This window comes from Colletes latitarsis, chromosome 3 (genome assembly GCF_051014445.1).
Source record: "Colletes latitarsis isolate SP2378_abdomen chromosome 3, iyColLati1, whole genome shotgun sequence".
NCBI classification, from domain to species: domain Eukaryota; kingdom Metazoa; phylum Arthropoda; class Insecta; order Hymenoptera; family Colletidae; genus Colletes; species Colletes latitarsis.
In genome coordinates, this window is record NC_135136.1 from 37,719,311 (window position 1) to 37,733,785 (window position 14,475).

General features: G+C 40.4%; 1 protein-coding gene across 1 annotated transcript in view; it reads left to right on the top strand.

The window, feature by feature from the left end:
• The first annotated feature begins 1,076 nt into the window (after positions 1-1,076).
• Dgo (ankyrin repeat domain containing protein 6 diego) overlaps positions 1,077-14,475 on the top strand; it is a 143,535-nt gene continuing 130,136 nt past the window's right edge. The window contains exon 1 of the mRNA XM_076762189.1: positions 1,077-1,146. The gene's annotated coding sequence lies outside the window, so the exon portion shown is untranslated. The remainder of the gene's footprint in view (positions 1,147-14,475) is intronic.

Consider the following 14,475-nt stretch of genomic DNA (forward strand, 5'->3'; position numbering starts at 1 on the left):
GAAAATTTAATCGTTCCATTGCGTGGATTTCTCGACTGACAGAGTGCGGCGGTTTCTGGTTCGTGGAGTCGGTGATTTTAATGCTCGTGCAAGCGGTGGTTTCGGCTACGTATGTTTCCGAACGACAGAAACGTTTGGCAATGTTTGATATAAATTTGATTCGACGATCGTGCGACGAAAGGGAAACTTATCGTATTTTACAATTGTTACTTTTAATTAATTTGTATCATCAGGCGTTAATAATGAAAGATACGATCTGAAAGCATTTTGACACCTCGAAATACACTGAATATATTATAGAAACGTATGTACAGTCATACTCGTTTGTATCTATATTGTGTATTGCGTATCTGTTCGAAGCGAACGTAGTATTTTACTCGAAAGCTCAGCGTTCGAGTGCTTCGGTATCTTGATTATCATCTTAATATCGTCTGATTGTAATTTCGTATTATTTATTCAAAATTAGATTAAATTTATTTCGTTCACTGTTGCGTACTATTGAATAATCGTGGAGAAACGAGTAAAGCATTGTACATTCTATATGGAAAACGGACTTTTTTTTGATAACCATTGTATTATGGAAGCTTATTAAAATACGGTGATATTTTGCTGCGACCATATGTGGTGACATCAATGCCCGCATGAGAAAATTGCATCGAGTCATGCGTACGGTCTATTTTTCATTTAGTTTGCATCGTTATAAATTTCGATAATTCACGAATGAAATGGAGATTTCTGTAAATAGCCAATCTCGAAAAACAATTTAAACTCCGTTCGTCTTCCTGGTTAAATTATTTTATATCGACTCGTTGCAACTATGCGATTCGTGGATCGTTCGGAAACATAAGATCATATATACGATTTAATTTTGTTCCAAAAACAGTGTCGAAGACGATAAAGAAAGTGACAACAAAGAGGAGATGATTTTTCTATAGTTACATTGGAAATTGCGCGAAACAGTGAAATAATCGAGGAAAACGTTCATGATAGCAAATTGATTTTTGTCGCGCGACCGAAGTGTTCTTCGAGTGATCGTGATGTGCTTTCGGATGTAATTGACACAGTGCGTTGGAAGTATGGTATAATTTACGCTACTGGGTGGATTACAAACACAGGAAATCTACTTTGGGGAACCATGTATGGCTGGTGAGTTCAAGTTATGTTGCTTGTTTACAAAATATTTCAATTTCCCGTTGGACCCGTGTAATTTAAATATTTCTCGCGGCGAAGTTGCCCCCGGTATTCGTGTGTTTATCGAGAAAAATCTCGTTAGGGTTTCCGCGAAACGAACGGATGCCGAATCGCTTCCAGAAAATGGAACTTAATTTAGACTTAACGGGCGCTCTCGTGCGCTCGTAACGCTTTTTTTTTTATTTTTCTTTCGTCGAAGCAATGACGAAACGTGGGACGTGGTGCCGTACCAAAGACACCGTCGTTTCGTGGAACTCGTGAGTTTAACGTTCCCGTCCGTGCTGAAAGGAATTGACGACCCGCAGAACGTGCACGCACCGCCCAACGTACGTATCCTGAATTCTCTGGCGGGCGTGCATACGCGTAAAAGCGGCACGTGTATATATTTTTTTTTGCGTTCTTTATTCAATATGCGTCCCAGTTGCTGCATGGCACAGGTAATAATGCGTCTGCCGTCGGTCACGCAACAATGGCGGTCCGTTAAGCTTTTCCGGTGGCTGCGCTACGGTTTGAAGTCTTTGTTTGAGAACTGCGGCACGTGTATGACCGTGCGTGATTCCTCGTCGCTCGGAGGAGCACCTATAATTGCGTCCCTTAGTTGACAAATACCCCTTTCTCAATACAGCAATGCACGGTTAATTTTCAGAAGATTCGGGACCCTGTTTTATCCGTTGTTTCAGTAGTACCTTGGAACCAGAGCTGGGAAAAGATAGTAAATATGAAATAGTAAATAGTGCGGTTACATATGGAAATAAGTACTTCATTAAAATATAGGAAGATAATATTTCATCAAATATTTCATAGAATAGTATTTAGAATAATGGTATTGCAAATAAGAGGTCTCCTTCAACTTAGAACTACGTACTTTCGTCGATAATGCGAAATATGTTCAGTTCATTATTTTGTATATTTCAATGTTTACTATTTTATATCAAATTATTTGAAATTTTCCCCAGCCTAGCTATTTACTGCAATGGAAAGGACAATGTGCAAAGTGCAGGAGTATTTTAATTTTTTAAAAGAAAGTCGTGTTCCCACGAAAGTGTTTGTATTTTTTTTTATCGAAATTTGCAAGGCGAGAAAGAGAAAAAAGGCGAACTTTTGTGAGAAAGTTCGAGTCGCGGTTCGACGTGAAATAAGGGTCCGTAGGAACGGACAGTTGCACGCCATAAAGTTCGGTCGACGCGATTCTTTATGCGTCGCAATTAGCGCAATGAACCGAGAGCGGGAGGAGTCAAAGAATATAACGGCATAGTAAATCACCGTATCAGGATTGGATTTATGCTCGATGCGCTAAAAAGGACGGCCTTGGAAGGCGAATAAATTCTAGCAAATTCCACGTGTCCGAGTATTGTAAGCCACGGCGGAGCGTAACGTTCGCGTTCACAACGCGCAGATATATTATCGCGATTGTATCGGCGAATGCGATACAGAGTGTCTCGCAAATTTTCGCCGCAATGCATCAGCGGCGATCCAGAAGTAACGAGTTAACCGATTTTTCCCCGCGATTTTCCGCGCGGCAAACGCGCCAGGTAAATTTGTTACGTTCGTTACCTGGTTGCGATAATACACAAATTTCTACACAGGTTACGGTCGAATAACGTATATAGAATTATTCAAATTGACCGCCTTTGAATTAATATTGTACGCAAACTGAGATATTTCGAGTTTCTTCACTTCAATATAACGTCCATTCGATTAATTTTAAATATAAAATTTGGATAAATATAGTTTTTAATGGTTCCTTTTGTTATACACTATTGTTTCTTCGAAGTTGACTAAAAACATGTAATCATCGATCGAGTGCAATTTATAATTTTTGAACAAGAACTATACAGGGTGTTCGGCCACCCCTGGGAAAAATTTTAATGGGGGATTCTAGAGGCCAAAATAAGACGAAAATCAAGAATACCAATTTGTTGATGAAGGCTTCGTTAAACAGTTATTAACGTTTAAAGTTCCGACCGTACTGAATTTTTTTCTCGAATATGCGCAAGCTTTCGGGGGTATGTTTATTCACCAAAAATGATTGTAATTGACCCCTGCAATTGAAAATAATTTTTTTAGAACGATTTGAAACTTTTCAATTTCGCCGAAAAATTTAGGCACCTACCCCCTGTCGATTTTTCTTAGAAATTCCTTTTTCATTTTTAGTAATTTTGTTTGACACCCGGCAGAAAAGTTGTCTAATACTTTTTTGTAGGTACCCATGAGCTCTACTTCAGAAAAAAGTTTCATTGAAATATATTCACAATTGTAGGAGTTATGGCTGTTTGAATATTGGACCATTTTTATGGGGTTTTTCTCATTTTGCGGGCTCAAGGACCAACTTTTCGAATATATTTGCGATTTATACATATTCTCCACCAAAATACGCGTAGTTTGCTTTTTTTAACATTAAAATCGTCCAATCCGTTCAGAAGTTATGACGTTTTGAAGATTCGCATGAAAATTCGGGCAGACATTTCTGGCCAGAAATTAGATTTTCGGTAAGGAATTTTTTTCTCGAAACTGAGTAGGATTTCGGGGGTATGTCTGTTGACCAAAAATGCTTGCAATTGACCCCTGCAACTAAACATAATTTTTCCAAGACGATTCGAAAGTCTTTTTTTTCACCCAAAACTTTCAGCTCTTACTCGAATTTTTTTCTCGAAAGTGGGTAGGATTTCGGAAGTATGTGTATTCACAAGAAATGATTGCAATTAACCCCCGCAACCGAAAATAATTTTTCCAGAACGATTTGAAATTTTTGAATTTAATTATTAATAACTTTTTAACGAAACCTCCATCAACAAATTGGTATTCTTGATTTTCGTCTTATTTTGGCCTCTAGATTCTCCCAATAAAATTTTTCTTAGGGGTGGCGGAACACCCTGTATATAAATCTTGTACAGCCAACAAAAATGTAACGTGTTATCAAGGATCGCAAAAGTTTATAATCGTTCCTGAAGGAGGTCTCCAACGTAGACCGAAACGTCGAAATAAATAAATCGTCAGTGTAGGTTCGCACAATGATTAAGGAGTTTATTTATTCCCTTAGTATATTATCTATGTCCTCTACCGTGGAAGGTGTTCTTCTTTATTTGTTCTAACGATTCACGTTGAATATTCTACGGTGCGTTGCGCCTGCTCGTTTCGAGGTCGTTCGATAACGAATTCTCGGTACACACGCTCCTGAACACACTTGCATCCAGAGGTAGAGGCAGATTATTACTACCCTTCCGCGCAGGGACAGCCAGTAATTAGCCTCGACTCTTTTATTATCTACTTGCTTCGGGGATGAACGCAGCCGCGATGAAAGTCCATAGTATTTTGAGTTATTGCCGTCGTAACGATAATTCAGTATACCGAGCCACCGACAAGGACACGCTAAGTTCATGTGTGCAGATTGATAAGCGGGTTAATACAGTGCCGTCGGCTCGTATTTTATACGACCAGATATATATTTAACGTTATTGACTGTTCGTGCTCTGTATCGCGTAATACTTTGTACGTCGTTTCAGTTTCAAGTTCCTTCCCTCTTATTCGAGTACGAAGGCGTGGACGCGTTTTATATTCGCTGAGATCTTCATCCTCCTTTAATCGAAGAACTAATAAATATCGTATTAATCGACCTTTATGTAAATATTTATCTAAACAATAATATGCAATACGTATCGACTTGTTCGACGCGTAATTTACGACAACGTTGACTCTAGTTAAGATGATGTCTAAATCGACTTCTCGTTAAGATAATTATCAACGTGATAAGTTATTTATGGGCAATTTGAAGTTCAGCTTTGAAGAATATCGACCTGGAAGGGCGGTGAAGTGTAATTAGAGATCGCGAAGATGCGTTCGCGATATCTTCGCAAGCTTCTCGAGAGGAAATCTAAATGAAAATGTATCCTTCGTCGCGCTAATGACGTTGCAAAGTAAATATGTCGTCGATTCAGCAACCTCGAGTTATAATAATAAATTACGTATAAGTGATAATAGTTGTCAACGTTCGATATCAACTTTTCCCGATGGTGGTGTGGCGCAATCGATTTGATTGATCCTTCCGGGACCGACAGGAGACCGTAAAATGTGCTAAGGCCACCGGTTCGAAAGGTACTCGAGCGTAAAATTTCCTGGTAGCGTATAGTAAAACCGGGGCCATTTATCTAATATCTCGTCACGCGTGTGTACATTCTTGTCCTGTACATTAATTAGCCTAATCGCGGCATCACAATCGGTATTCGGGACGTGTGCAACCGTGTCCGCCGGGTTCACAGAATCCCGGAATAGATGTTAAATGGCAAGATGCCGTAAGAGTTAGGCATACACAGTCCTGGAGATGCTATCGCGGCCCAACAAATCAAAAGTAAGATTGCTTTTAATGTCACATCCCGAAACTCGTTTCTAGAATGCGACCATGTCAAGTTTATCCAACGAATACCTCTGTCGGCTATGACCCTGCCGACTATGGGATCGTTGGCTTTTAACCTTGCCGTTTCCCATTATCTTCGAGCATTCTTTTCGTTAATTATTCGACACAATTAATTCTGATCGCAAGGATTTAGAAATAATAGTAAGAAAGCATTTCATTTCCCTATCGCAGTGTACAGTAATATGCATTATCGACGAGAGATATTAAGAAACGAAACGTCCATAAAAGCTGTAATTTCACTTTGGATCGTATAGTCGTAAAAAGAATAGCAGGGTTGAGGTTGCACTCGTTTACTTGGAAAAATGTCGAGTGCTTTTTGGAACCCGTTTCTTGCGTTGTCGATAAATCAATTTAATGGGGCGGACATTATATTTGCATACCATGTTTTGACGCGGCTATTTATCACTTGGAAGATTGGTGAGTGAATGATCGTGGCTCGTAAAGGTTTATCGGAGCTAATTTCAAAGTTTCGGCCACGTAAAAGGAACTTTCGGTCGAAATGAAAATAAAAAATAAGTATAGGTAACGGTTACGCGTGTACGGTACACGATATAATGTAATTCCCGGTAAAAAGTATTCGATCGGACGAATCGACGCCGAGAAAGTTACTTATCCGTTCGCAAATTGTAATCCTTTAAACCAGTGGTCGAAATTTCAACACAATCGTTTCGAATAGAGAAAGTCTAGGAAACGTTTAAGAGACAATAATAATAATTTTAAAATTCATGCGCGTCTGAGCGTCTCCGGCGTGTCTGTCCATTACTCGCTGTTTCCACTTGCGCCGAATTCCAAGTCGTACGTTTCCTTTTGATATTATTCCAGTCCCTTTGTTAGAACCTCAGTTTAAACGAAATTTAGAAGTTGCTAATCGGGTTTTCGAGCTGAGACAAACAACGGCCGAGGTGTTCGCTTTTGAGTGCAACACCTCGATTGACTTTCAGTGGACCGGTCTGCCCACCACGACCTCGAGGAAACGGACAAGAACGAGAGAGAGAGAGAGAAAAAAAGAATAATCCTACCGTAGGAAATGGCGCATTACACGTCTTGCTGTACACCGTCGTCTTTCGAGGCGATAGCAGGACCTTAAATCCTCCTTGCGGTTTCGTATCTACGATACGCGGTGACATCGCACATTTCTTAGGCGTGCTCAGTATCACCGACTTCTTAATCTCGGACGTGACAAATTACTTCTTCGTGCCAAGAAATATACATTTCTTTTCCGCTCCTCGGCTCGTGCAGTTTTATTTGCGTCCTTCTGCCGTCTCGCATAAATACCATTTGAAAATATATGGCCAAAAAGGTGCGTTTACCCCCTGTTTATTACTAGTCCTCTAAAAATTACTCGAACGACCCCAAATATCTTTCCTATTTGGTTGGAGTCAGCCAGATTAGACTCTAGATAGGGTGGGTGTTTTTATTTCATAACGTTTGAATGATCCTAAAAATGTAGCTCAATCTATCTCGAGTTTAACGAATCCTCGAAATTCTGGGATCATTCTTCCGGATCGTGTATCAGATATTACGATTCATCGGTTTCTTTGTTGCCCGGTGCGTTTTGCCCGGCGCGACCATTACATCTACGCACTCGCGAGCGAGTATGTTGTACAGTGAATTTCGAAGGAACGCACGAAACCAGCGATAATTTATTCCGCGGCCGTAAACTTTGCGCCGGACAGCCTTCCTACGCTTGTTTCCTCTCGGGCCAAAAGTGCTAAGCAAACACGTATCCAGGGGGTCTCTCGATGTTGCGCATACGTTCTTTCTTTTTTTTTTTCGTCTTCCTTTGCCCCTTCCTCCCCACCCCCCACCTCGTTCGTCTCTTTTTCCTTTTCCCTTTCTCCTACACTTCCCCTATCTCGGTATCTCCTCGTTTTACCTCCGTCTCCTTTAACGCTCCGTCGTTGCGCGTACCTACTTACCTTCGGCTTCCTTTTTCCTTCCGAGAACCGCGTCTGCGTGAAATCGGAATGAATATTCCCGTGGCCGTGTACAGAAAGACTTTTTCACCGAAGCGATTCCTTTCGTCTTTTGTCCACGGTGGTACCACATACGAGGTATACGAGTAGACCTTTCACCTTATGGACTTTCGTGGCCTAATCTGATTGCCATACATTGACAGTCAAAGACAGTCTGGTCTAGAGAAGAACTATTTCGGTTGGTCCTACCTCGATCTTGATGTCAGCCTCACTGTTGACCATCGATGACCATTACCTAATCATTGTTGACAAGCGAGTAACCAACGACCCATTAAAATCACCGCGAAGTCGAAGATTAAAGCCTTCTTACAAGGTTTCCTTTAAAATTGGCTAGAAACGTGGCTAAAAGACTAAAATATTGGACAAGAATTTTGACGCGATTCTCATCTCGCACGATTGGTCACGGTTGCGAAATTTCACACGTTACGCGTTCGAAATTGCTTCACATTGATGAAAATTCGTCAACATTCGTTGCAAAGTCGCCTCGTTGGACATCGTCATTTGCAGAAACGGGGAACACGCTAAGAGGTAAATCGCTGGATGATCGGCGTGTCGTGCAAATAAGAGACGCGTTTCTCGCTGGTCGTTCGCTTTATTATATAAAAATTCTCGAAACCCTTGCTATCCCTTCTTCGATCGGTGCTCTCGGTGTTTCGCGTACGCGTTGATTTCACGTCCGATTCTACGTACCGGCGCTAACTATAAGGCGAACGTATCCTTCCCTCAGCAATCTCTTCGCGAAGTACTCGGAAAAATGCGAATTCCTATGATCGAGGATGGAGCGTCGATCGTGGCTTTCACGATTCCAATAAATCTGTCGTCCCGTGCACGGTAACACGAGGTTAACAAGCGCGATTAGATAATTAGATAATTCGAAGTCGAATCGACGGCGAAACGAGGGTAAGGACGATAAATCCGGGATACCCGTGTTCTATTAATTACCGCAACGGTATCGACGTTTCTTTGTACGCAGAGGGTACAAGCTCCCCGTGTAATTCGAATTTTCGTTCGATCGCTACCGGCGATTATTTCAAGGAACGCAGGCATTTGTAGCATGTGATCTTTCTCTTTGCCGAACAGTTGTTCCTCGGATATCGAGGCCAGGGATTTCGTTTCTCCATTCGCGAGAACACATCCTTTTTTTTCAATCGAAATATCCGCGTCACATAATTTATATTGCACACGATCCACAATTACCTATGTTTCGTGGCTTTACAAAAATTGTATTCTGTTATTAGTATATCCATATTCTGTTAAGATGGCCCTTACATTTTGTGATGCATCTCGCGACGTATAATGGCGCGTACAAGCTGAGATGCAAGCCTCGAAGCGCAGAAATATTCCAACATTTCATCGCCTGCGCCCAAGGGGTACGCGAGAAAAATAAGTCTTCATTGAAATTTAGGTTGTACTTTGGTTGTTATATTTCATTAAACGCAGGATACGTTTATAACGTTAGTGTTTACACGCACGACGTTAATAGATTCTAATAAATAACGCGTTTATGGGGAACGCTCGCGTGCGTCTTTACTATGTAGAGTAGACTGAAAAAAATGTGCCCTTCGTTTTTATTACCACTCTGAAAACGAGCTTGGCATATTAATTGATTCGCGGTAAGCGTACCCTTCCCTTGTCAATTTGCATACGAAATCCAAGCTTAATTCGCGCGGACGCCGCGCGCGTTAACAAGCGTGATTAAATAAGTAGATAATTCGAGATCGGGACCGACGCTACGAGGCAAATTCCGATACGTTGAGAAATCGAGAGTTTCGTCCGCGGTTGCGGAGGTACGTTCTTCTTGTCGTTTTCGCGGATCCCTCGAAGAAAATTCCGGAAATCTGAGTTTTCGTTTCGCCCGGAAAAGGGATTACGCCACGGAGAAGTGTACCTCGTACAATCCGGACGAGATAATGACGATGTATACAGGGGAAAATAAAGAACGTCAAAGGAGTAGGGAAGAGAAGTAAGAAAAGGAAGAAGAAGAAGATCGCTCGATCCGATCCACTGCACGCATGAATCGTTTCGAAGATCGTATGCATAATTACCGCTTCCCTTCCCTTCGAAGACCCCGTTTCCTTTCAGCTTATGGATGCCGTCCCGAAGATACTTCACGCTGTCGTTCTTATACAGGGTGGGGTGTGATTTGTGGTACAGTCGAGACGAAAGTGATTCTTCTCGAAACGCTGAATCGAAAATCGTGTTTGGACGTTTCGTGAAGCGTTTGTGCGAACAGGAATAATAATAAAGGAGGTTTACCGTGAATTCTTTCAGCGATTCTCGAGCAAAAGTGGATATTATAAATTGAAAACGCAGTAAGAAATAGTGCAAACTAGATAGCAGAATAAGTAGCGTGATGGCTTCCTATATAGAGCCTCCACGCAACAGAAACGAATCGCTGATTTTAAAGAAAGTTAGATTAGCCTCGTAATGCTAAGCTGAAAATTGAGTTTGAAAATAGATGATCGGTTGTTTAAAATATGGGAAAGTGGAAACGTAGAGATAGCGCATATTGCTAGTTAGCAGAATGAATTGCGTAATGGCTTCCTGTAGAGAGGTTTATGGGTTTGAGTCTCTCCGCGAGAGAAATGAGTCTTTATTAATTTTCGATTTCCAAAGACCGCGTACGAAGGTAACTTCGATTATAGTACGAGGGTTGATCGATAAGAAACATTCTGATTTAATACGATTTCGCACAGCAATTTCTATTTTCGATGGAAAATGTTGACTTTTCATTGAGACATCTAGTAACGAATGTGTTTTATTTTTTCGTCGATCGTTTATGTTTTCATCGTTGCTTGATGGTTTCCCCCGATGCCTGTTACTATCGAGACTGGGCGTGGACCTCTAGCAAGACGCTTTTAGTTGCTCTCATTCTGAGTAGAAAAAGTAGAATGATCGAACCGGATCACCTCCAGAAAGTGCAACGCTCACGACGAGGACATCGTCACTTAGCACTCTTCTGCTACGGCGAAACATCGCGGTCCGACCGGCCCTGCTTCTTACATCGCTAATCGTCGCGTATTACGCTAATAGAAGCCTCGCGATCAGCGTCGCGTAAAGTTGCCTTTAACTTTACACGAACGAACGTGTGCAACGGTATAGAGAAATCAAGTGTGATTACAGGGGTACGGAGCCTGGGCTCCTTTGAGCGTTTAGAGCAACCTACGGTTACCTCCATGCGTATGCCAGACAGTCTCAATGGATAGTTGCGCCGGTTTCCAGCCGAAGTGAAATATTGGCTGAACGTCTGGACGTGCTTGGAAATAGATTACTACAGACTTCTTCTGTTAACACTTTGACGGCCGTTGTCACGTATACGTGGCTGTGCCAGCCAAACGTCGCCGTTGTCATGCGTAGGCGTCATTTTATCGTTTCAATCACCGTGTCATTATCCATTCAACTTATTACGTTTCTCGAGGTTCAAATTCTATCCCGATATTTGTAATTCTTCATAATAGTGTTCTTCGCATCTTCATGTGTCCAAAAATGTGTTAAATGTAGTATTTAACATCAATTCGTTTCCGTGGTAGAGATTGCATACTATACGTGAAATTGTTCTATCCGATTAAAATGAAAGGTTTAGGTATCGATGTATTAACTCGCAGAAGAAGATATACTGTTTTTTATCGTGACACACGTGTAATGTTACGCCTGATGGCTGGTACAGTTGTTCGAATTAATGCCTCCTTCGCGTACATACGCTGTAACGTTTCATCCAGTACAATTAGGGGGGTAAAACAGCGTGAGTTCCCTCGCCACAGTTCCTGTGCCGATAATCGTCGCGTATTACGATAATACGAGGTCGACGATCGACTTTACATTAAACTCAATAATTGTAGGGGGATCGTATAAGTAAATGTGAAATAAGTATTCATAACTGCCGCCTTATTTTGGAAAAGAACACGCGCGCCCCCAAGTGCGAGAATGGAGGAACTAGACTAAGTGCGTATGTGCGTCGGAAGTTCGTGTAACGTAGAATATGCGATAAAAAGTGCTCAGATATTTATCTTTTGCAATGTTAATACTTAGTAAGTTAAGTTAATAATGATATGTATGGTGTAATAATAATATACATGTACGAGTTGTGTCAGATTTTGATTTCTTTCATTTGATTCGACGTGATTTCTTACTGCCACCTTGGTAGGTTATGGGCCCAGAAGTCACATGCTAACTGCGCAGTTGCCCAAAACGACTAGCAATAAACGAGCAGATTTACGAAAAGATTTAGAAGTCCAGCGTAGCTGTTTGGTCATTGATATGTAAGATCGTTTAATATTTGTATCTTAATTATATCGAAGGACAGTCCAGAAAGTTTGAAAATTTAGTTACTTGAATATTTCCGTTCTTTATGTGCACTGCTAAGGTTCGCATTGAAGCATCTTTTTAGACGAACGTGGGCTTCTTTAACAATTTCATTTGCATATTTGTTATAATCGAAATAAAGCTGAATTGCAAAAGCATTATGTAGGTTTTAAATGTATACAATTAAAATTTTACAGTACGTAGAGTGCACAATGCAAGTGTTCTTACATAGAGAATTCTTGACTTGTTTTATGGGTAATGTTTCCACAAATTAAGTGTACTGTACTTTCTTTTGGAATATAAAGAGCGACTAAACAATATATATTTGGATCGGACAAAAACAGTAGAAGTTATAAAGAAACAACGAACATGCAGAATGTGAATAGGTGTCTATGGTATCTGTATAAAATTTGATGGCATTGTCTAGCAGAGTGGGAACTATTACTTTAGAAACTTCCATTTCATGCCACTGTGAAAGTTGATCGTACGTTTAAGATTATTTTATACTTCTTAATACACAAATAATTACAGTTAAAATAAGAACATGAAAACAAGTAACTAGAATTTCAATTGGACTGGACAGAGATAAGAATTATAAAGAAGTTACATAGATTTTGAATTGTATATTGATGATTGATATTATTGAAAACATGCATTGTTCCACAAGTCCCACGGAATACAAAATATTTAATACGAAACAGTTTTTCCAGAAATCAATTAATGTGTTATTTCGAATGTAAATTATTACTGACTCTCCCTGTATGTAAAATGGATATTTACCATAGTGTTACACTTAAATTTAGAATTGCAATTAACTGTAGAAAATAGAGGTTTCTACCAACACGCTTCCTCTGCTCATTTAGATCATTTTGCTCGTTTTCTCGCAAGTTCCATCAATCAGTTAGGACTTCGCCGATAGTTCCGATACACTCGTGTATTACCATTCCTGAACAGTTTGAAATTAAAATTCCGCGAGTCTGTAAGCCGATCGCGAGCCGATTAACAACAAAAGTAGCTTTAAAGCGCTACCGAAGGTTGTACAGCCTCCTCGTATTTCTTCCCCCCGACGCTCATTAGGATCTGTCAGTACTTTCACACCGATCGCGTTCTCGATCGATCGACACTCGTGTGAGAACTGTGAAGACGATTACTTTGCCATAACAATTATACAACGCTCCCGGCATTCTACCGCGGTTCTCCCGCTTTCTACACAGTAGGGTGGATGGGATTCACGGTAAGAAAACGATGGAATCGGTTAACCCCGCTTGGACGAGGATCGACTCATGATAATAGGGCGTATTGCGAACGTGTCACCGAGCCACCGTTCTGAGAAATACGTGCAACGTGTCGCGATGCTTCCAGGTACCTTCTATATGAGTTCTGGCGCTTCGTATAGCTTCGGGGATTCGAGGAAGAAGTAGTTGATTCTAATGGTCTCCTACAATAGTGAGTGTATTTCATTCAAACTTATTTGTGAAGCAGAGCTCATAGATAGCTACAAAAAAGTATTAGACAACATTTCTATAGAGCGTCAAACAAAATTTAGAAAAATCGATAGGAGGTAGGTGCTGAAATTTTTTGGCGAAATTAAAAAGTTTCAAATCGTTCTGGAAAAATTATTTTTAGTTGCGGGGGTCAATTACAATCATTTTCGGTGAATAGACATACCACCGAATTCCTACGCAATTTTGAGAAAAAAATTCGAATAGGTGGACAAATTGTTCGACAAAATTAAAAAATTTCAAATCGTTCTGGAAAAATTATTTTTAGTTGCAAGGGTCAATTACAAGCATTTTTGGTAAATAGACATACCCTCGAAATCCTATCCATTTTTGAGAAAAAAATTCCTTACCGAAAATCTAATGTCAGGCCAGAAATGCTTCCCTGAAATTTCATGCGAATCTTTAAAATGTCATAACTTCTGAACGGATTGGGCGATTTTAACGTTTAAAAAAGCAAATTACGCGTATTTTGATGGAGAATATGTACAAATCGCAAAAATATTCGGAAAGTTGGTCCTTGACCCCGCAAAATGAGAAAAACCCTATAAAAATGGTCCAATTTTCAAACAGTCATAACTCCTACAATTGTGAATATATTTCAATGAAACTTTTTTCTGAAGTAGAGCTCATGGGTACCTACAAAAAAGTATCACACAACTTTTCTGTAGGGTGTCAAACAAAATAGGTGGACAAATTGTTCGACAAAATTAAAAAATTTCAAATCGTTCTAAAAAAATTATTTTTAGCTAGGGGGGTCAATTACAATCATTTTTGGTGAATAGGCATATCCCCGAATTCCTACGCAATTTCGAGAAAAAAATTCCTTACCGAAAATACAGTCTGATAGTGAATGAACGATTCCCCTGAAATTTCAAGTGTATATTTAAAAAATCATATGGGGCTCTAGTGCTCTAGAAAAATGGGTCGAAGAGATACATTGGATGTAGGGTTTACTCGTATACTACCTCGTCTGTGCTTTGATCACGATATACCCTGTAAATGTATGCGTGCATGTGGGTAGAGAGGTGTGAGAGTGTTGCGAATGGTCCTGTTTGCCACCGTGATAGTCCCGCGGTACGACGCGCCTTATTAT